We start from the raw sequence: 7821 nt of genomic DNA, 5'->3' as shown, positions 1-7821 counted from the left end.
TCCATCCTGATAAAGTCTTTCATTCTGCCCCAAAAGCATCTCTATTTACAGAGAAGAAGCAGATGCAGCAAAACCTTCAGATCTTTTTACAAGGTGCTCCTTCTCAGAGGAACATGTTCTCTGCTGACTCTACAGGACATAAACACAATGAAGCATGAAAGTTAAAGTCCACATTAACGGTTTATAGACGTTTATTAGCAGAGTGAAGCCGTGGAGACGGATGAACCGTGTCTTGTTTACAGACAGTACAGCACAAGGACATTCACACATTCACAGACAAAGGCTCTCCAGGGCCCATCCACTCGCACACAGACGCCCGAAAACACACACACAGGCTACACACATCCCCATACAAAGCTAGTCTACAGCCATTCATTGACATGCAGCTACACATTACACACTATATCAATGAATGTGCGTAGACAGGATTTAACACATTGCATATCACCCATTGTGGTAGTTAAATATTCTGATAAACTCCCATTTTTTATCCATTTTGACAGGTCAGTTACTTTATTTATTATTATTTTCTTCATTCAAAGGGAGCTGCTAGCAGTTTTAAAGGGATGTGTAGGTTTGCTCTATATGTAAGAAACTACCAAAACTCGAATTTGACTTCTTTTTTTTTACGCATTTTGATTTCCCAAAATGTATGGAAACTATGGAAGCCCATTCCCGGAACGCAAAAAAAAAAATTAGGACAAAAAAAAACACACAAAAAAATTCGGACCAAAAAAAAAAAAAAATTAGGACCAAAAAAATAAATAAAATTAAGACCAAAAAAAAAAAAATTCGGACCAAAAAAAAAAAAAAAAATTAGGACCAAAAAAAAAAAAATTAGGACCAAAACCAAAAAAAAATTAGGACCAAGAACAAAAAAAAAATTAGGATCAAAAAAAAAAAAACTTTTTTTTTCATTGTCTTTTCTTTTTGTTTTCCATTGACTAGAAAAAAGACAACAAAAAAGTTTCATTACAGGAGAGAAATGAGAACTTGACTACTAATAATAATTGTAGCTAATATATGTACAGACAAAGTACATTGTTGACCTTCCATTGACCATTTTTAAGAACTGAGTAAAATGCAAAGTCCACACATATATTGAATGAATTATTTACTTTAAAGTAACCCATCAATACAGGCTTACAGGTGGTTGACATTGCCAAGCAAGCACTGTTTTATATTCAAGTGCTCTTGTTATTTACTAAAAGATATTTTGACAAACAAGATTGGACTTTTTTTTTAACCTGTACTTGTTTTGTTGAACAATGAACAATACATGAACAATACATATTTACATTTAAATTAAGGTATTGTAAAACCAAAGTGATGAAATAACGTATTGCTTAGATGTTTTCTTTATTTTTGTCAACGAAAAGAAATCTATATTTCTTTTTTTCTGTCCCTAATTTTTTTTCCTCCCTATTTTTTATTTTTTTTGGTCCTAATTTTATTTTTTATTTTTTTTGGTCCTAATCTTTTTTTCTTTTTTTCTTCTGGTCCTAAATTTTTTTTTTTTGTGGCGGGAATGGGCTTTCATAAAAATTCGTAAAAAATAAATTAAAAAAAAGGCAAACTTGAGTTTTGGTGTTGTTTTTTTGTATATTTGATTTTTTTACAACACAGAACATCCTAAAATATATTCAGTCATCTGCAGTGAGACTTTTATATTGAATTTAATTGTGTTGTTTCCGAAACGTCTGAAGCGACCGCGAGAGTGACTTCCGGGTTGGCGGACAAAGTTCCACATGAGTGCGCGGTGGGAGGGGGAGGAGGCGGAGGCGGAGGGCGGAGGGAGGGGGAGGGAACTATCTTGACAGTGAGTCGCATCTCTTTGGTCGGTTCGTCTCAGGCTCGCGCGCGCGCTCCCCTCGGTCAGAAGGCACCGGAGTCACGGAGAGCACCGGCGGACAGCACGGTAAGACGCGTCCTCTGCTCGGCCCGAACCGTCCGGTCACCCGGGAAGCGTTTCATCAGGTTGGACTCATCTTTTCCTTTCGGGGGGGTCGCGTGCGCGACACCACGTCACGTGTTCACTTCTCAGGACGCGCTGTAGTTTTGCGGTTGTTGACTTTAAATGTTTCGCGACTCGTCCCCGTTGAACTGGTGTAACTTCAGCTGTGTGTGTGTGTGTGTGTGTGTGTGTGTGTGTGTGTGTGTGTGTGTGTGTGTGTGTGTGTGTGTGTGTGTATGTCTCTCTTACACAATTACAAAGTGCGTTACGGGGTTCAGTGACCTCCCCGCGGCTGATTTGTGTGTTTAATCTCTTAATTTGTCAAAACACGAGGGGACTCTGTTGCGCTTTGAGGCTGTTTTCTGTATCTTTGTGTCTTTTGCATCTTCGCTTCACAAACTGAAGGTTTCCTCATGTCGGCTGCGTGAGCAGCTTCCAGTGACTCACATCAAAACGTGCCCTTTAACCGCCTAACAAGCTAACATTTCCATATTTCCCATGTAACAGTTGAGCCTCCATGCAAACCAAAACCACATCTTAGGCTCAACATGAACGTGTGTACACAACACGGGCTGCTGCATGACGTAAAGGCAACACACAACATTTACTTCCCCTGTCTAAATGTTTGCTTGGGTTTTTTTACGAGCTCATTCATCATCTGGTGTCTTTTGGGAGAGGAGATTGTAAGCAACGTCATGAACGATCATAAATCTTTCTCTTTTTTTTTTAAAGCAAACAGCAGCTCTGAACTCCAAACAGCAGCAGATGCATTTTGTGGCAGTAAAGCATGGCAACAAAAGCATCTGCAAAGCACACAATGAGGGTCGTTTTATTGCAAGAATGCATAATTAATGATCTTTATGTGTTTTAATAGCAGCAGTGCTTCACAGGAAGAGCGAATTAACGCAATCGAAGGAGAAAACACTGTTTTTGAGATGCTGCGGCTCACTGGTGCCAAATGTGGATTGCGTCACTTAAAAACTCAGTTGGGCAAGACTTTAAAAAGTGTGTTGTCGTCACAGGCAGACATTTTGTGTCCTCGTCTGCATCACTGGAGGACAAGTCTCGCTCTGCGGCGCCAGAATGTGGCACCACAAATTCAGACGACTATTTCCAAAGGCATGAAACACACACACTAACAGACACACACACGCACGCAGATCATTAATTGATCCGCCTGAAGCCCGGCTGATGGATTGGTTTAATAACGCGGGCCCTGTTGCTCTGCGCTCGGGGAGCCGGGCTTCACCCTGCTGCAGTTATTCATTACCTAGGTGTGATGGTGCCAGAACAACAGCAGCAGGAACAGGTAATCTCTTGTTATCTGTCAGCTGCAAATCACAAACAAGCCACTCCTTTTTAAAACCCTAAAATGAAATCCAGAAGTAGGAGCTCTTAAATAAAATAACCCCCAGTTCTTCTGAGTTGCATCGACCTGTATTCATACATATGGAATGTGTATAGGGAGTGTAAAGTATGCTTTACTGTACTTTGCCTCTTCTTTTTCTTTTCATAGCGAGGGGTTTGCAGAGCTTGTGCGTGGCCGCGATGCCGAGAGCTGACTGGGTGATATTTGATGCTCTGCACATACGTCAGATCACCTGAAACGTGCAGAGAGGAACCACTCGAGTCAGCCAGGAATCTGAGGAGCGTCAGAGCTGCAGCCGGCTCGCTCGGCAGCCTGCGAGAGTCCAACGCGAGCTCTCGTTATTGTTATCACTGGTTGTTGTTCAAAGCAACGGTGCACATGCGCCACTAAAAATACACCAGAAAGTGTTGTGATTCTGGTAAACGTCCCCTCGGCTTAGTGTGTGTGTGTGTGTGTGTGGGTGGGGGTGGGGGTGGTTGTCGACACTTTATCAGGGTGTTTTCCTCTGATAGAAAAGTCCCAGGGCTGCGAAAAGAAAGACATTTCCCAGAGCCGTCCTGGCGTCAGAGGTCAGGAGCCGAAGCCCCGAGACAACAATTGTCTTATCGGGGACTTTCAGGCTTTAATAGATAAAGAGTGTTGGAGCTAACGCGGCTGTACTTATTCATAAATGTCTTCACGCTGCATTCAAACGCTCGCTTCATCTCGTTCTGTGGCGAGGAGTGTGGTCTTGGTTATGTTTTTGGCACCGTGGTATTTCTGGAATGTGTCCCTGTTTTTGGTGATTCACAAGAAGAAGAAGAGGATGAAGAACTGATTTGTCTTCGACCCTGAAAGGGGAAGTTTGCAGTCTGCGTCATCTCTGATGTGCCATAAAGAGAGTTACGAGAAGTCAAAGAGCAGAAGTGTTGTATTTCCACAGAAACATGACTCCAATCACAGAGGTCACAGGAAACGAGGCTTAGATCTTCTCTCGGATAGTTTTTTTTTGCTGCGTAGTCCTTTTTTAATTTATTTATTTAACCGCCGTTCTCCTCTGCGGTGTGAAAACCACATCGTGACGCTGCAGCCGACTCGCGTCTGAAACTCGCCTGCAGATATCACCTGCAGCTCCTCCCCCTGGACGCCGCAGCATCCAATCAAACGCAAGCATGCTCCGGTTATTCCTGGAGGAATGCCCCCCCCCTCTCCTTTCCTGCACTACAAATAATCATCTTGTTTTTTCTTCGCGGGATCAGTGACGAATGTACTGACGCACGCTTGTGGGTTTACAGCCTCGCTCAAAAGGCCAAGGCCCGGCGTCGCTTCCAAGAACCGCGGCGATGGCGGCCCGCTCATCCTCGTCGCCCGGGCTCGCAGTCCGGGAAGACATCCGGTCTCGCCCCAAAAGACTATTTATTATTCTGAGTCTTGCGTCATTTGGTCATTTCTGAACGGCTCCGACGCTGCCATTCGAAGCTGTGACCTCCAGAGAGCCGGGACCTCCAGAGAGCCGGGACCTCCAGAGAGCCGGGACCTCCAGAGAGCCGGGACCTCCAGAGAGCCGGGACCTCCAGAGAGCCGGGACCTCCAGAGAGCCGGGACCTCCAGAGAGCCGGGACCTCCAGAGAGCCGGGACCTCCAGAGAGCCGGGACCTCCAGAGAGCCGGGACCTCCAGAGAACCGGGACCTCCAGAGAGCCGGGACCTCCAGAGAGCCGGGTCGTCGGCTGATGAGAGTGCTCTGCAGTTTTTACAGATCGAGGTTATTCGACGCCGGTTGTTCGTACCATCGGAGCGAATGCTGTATATTTTTGTCTCTGAAATGTCCGGTTCTCAAGGGAAAACCAGTCACACCTGCACTCCCCAACGCTCACACCTGGTTATCAGGATATTAACACCTTGCAGGTCCCAGTTCTGTGATTAAAAGATGAGAATACAGGATTCTCCTCCCGACAGGAGGGAGCGAATCAGATGTTAGGACGAAGCGAGACGATAACCTGCGTGTGAAAAGGCGCCACTTCGTTTGTTGGCCGGTTGTTCTTTTCTCCTGAAGGCGACATCGAGCTTCCAATGATTAAAACACACAATAATGTGAACATGGGAACGCGTGACTCACCAGATATCAGACAGGAAGGGGAAAGGCAGCGCTGCTTTAGGGTCAGCGTGTGTGGCGGCTTGTGCGGACCGCGATGCCGGGAAAGTGTTCAAAAACAATGATTGTGTGCTGAGGAATGTGTGTGTGTGTGTGTTTGTGGTGTGTGTGTGCGACAGCAACGCCGGTCTCTGCCAGCAGATACAGACGCTTGTTGCTCTGCATTGTGGGACCGCGTGATTCAATCAGAGGGACTTTTTGGCGTGTTCTACTTTTGTGTGGGAGGAATTCAGTTTGATTACTGCACACGGCGTCTTTTGTGTCGTCCTGTAAAGACCCACAAAGTCCCAGGATTAAAACATCATGGTGGAAGAGGATGATGTCCATCTTCATGCTCTTGTTCGTACGCCTCAATTGGCCATTTTTGGGGCTCAAGAATTGTTGAAAATGATCACGAATCCCTCCAAAATAACACTGAGACAAATGAATGCTGCGCTTTTGTCAAAAAACATTTGACATTTGGAGATTTCTGTTTTAGAAATGCATTTGTTTGGTTGGTTACTTAGTTCCTCTGTTCCTGAAACTGCTCAGAAACCACCTTATTGTCAGTGAACCCCTGAAACCCGCTGAGCCCTTCAGGCCTCTAGTTTGGGGTTTTAAAGTTTCATCAGTCTGTGGTTATCCTCCATGTCACAAAGGTTTCAGCAGAGGACGACTCCTCTGGATGCAAGAAGAAGTCTGATTGTATAAAAATCTACAGGAAAACAACTTCTCACTTGATTTAACTCACTCAATGTGATTTTTTTTGTGTTGTTTTTAAACTGACCGTAAAGCCGGGTATGCTTGAGGGCGGGGCTTCCTTGTGATTGACAGGTCACTAACACAGAAGTCGTCCTCGCTCAGCGACACAGAGAACATAGCACAGCGTCATAAACACACTTCTGGCTGTTGTTGGAATATCCTGCTTTGGCATTTACACACAAAGGAGTACTTCTCTGCGTTGTCACAAGACGTATAGACATACAGACCCGTACAGTCTTTAAGCAAAGAGAGCTTTTGTTAGCGTTCACACAGCCCTTCATGTCAGCATGAGGCCTTTATTCTCCACCAGGGAGGAGAGGATCTGCACGAGGCTCACAATGCCGTCCTTGATAGTTTTTCGCAATAACAAGCAGTAAAACAGTTGAACCTGATATAAGACACTCAGAAGAAGTCTCTTGAGGTCAAAGGTCAAAGGACCCCTGTGAGTTTTAGCCACACAAGTTCTTACCGTCGCCACAATGCAGCGTCTTTCAGCGTCTTTCTGCTCTCGGTTGTCTATATCTTCACCCCGGCTTTAAAAAGAGAGCAGCTACAGCCTCTTAAGACCGCCGGCTCTCAGAGGGTTGTGTGTGTGTGCGTGTGCGTGTGCGCGGAGAGAGACACACATCAATATCCCCATTAGGCTCTTTCTGCTTCCAGCTATAGGTCATTTAAAGCCATTTATGTAATTGAAAGTGTCCTCCAAACAATTGGTCGCCTCTGTCTCTCTGCATGTCTCATCACTTCAGTCCTACATCTTTTGTCTCTCTGCATGTCTCATCACTTCAGTCCTACATCTTTTGTCTCTCTGCATGTCTCATCACTTCAGTCCTCCATCTTTTGTCTCTCTGCATGTCTCATCACTTCAGTCCTACATCTTTTGTCTCTCTGCATGTCTCGTCACTTCAGTCCTCCATCTTTTGTCTCTCTGCTTGTCTCATCACTTCCTTCCTACATCTTTTGTCTCTCTGCTTGTCTCATCACTTCCTTCCTACATCTTTTGTCTCTCTGCATGTCTCATCACTTCAGTCCTACATCTTTTGTCTCTCTGCATGTCTCATCACTTCAGTCCTACATCTTTTGTCTCTCTGCATGTCTCATCACTTCAGTCCTCCATCTTTTGTCTCTCTGCATGTCTCATCACTTCAGTCCTCCATCTTTTGTCTCTCTGCTTGTCTCATCACTTCCTTCCTACATCTTTTGTCTCTCTGCATGTCTCATCACTTCAGTCCTACATCTTTTGTCTCTCTGCTTGTCTCATCACTTCAGTCCTACATCTTTTGTCTCTCTGCTTGTCTCATCACTTCAGTCCTCCATCTTTTGTCTCTCTGCATGTCTCATAACTTTAGTCCTACATCTTCTGTCCCAACAGTCCTCATTATAAGCCTGAATTGTGTCTTGGCTCACCGGGTGTTCTGTGTTTGACAGTCAACTCTTGGTGCACATGGTTTTCAGTTCCCTCCCCGCCAAGCGAATGTTACTCGGTGGTCGATTCGTGGAATCTTGTCCGAGCGCTTAACGGGAATCTGGTTTGCTGGGAACTTCGTGGAACGCTTGTGGCGGGAACACATGACTTTTCCACCTGTGACATGTTTACGCGAAACGAGCGGAAAAATAAAGTAAA

Source organism: Clinocottus analis, unplaced genomic scaffold, assembly GCF_023055335.1.
Source record: "Clinocottus analis isolate CAN_PGR_092001 unplaced genomic scaffold, fCliAna1.0.p SCAF_32, whole genome shotgun sequence".
Taxonomy (NCBI): domain Eukaryota; kingdom Metazoa; phylum Chordata; class Actinopteri; order Perciformes; family Cottidae; genus Clinocottus; species Clinocottus analis.
This window is presented reverse-complemented; position numbering follows the sequence as displayed.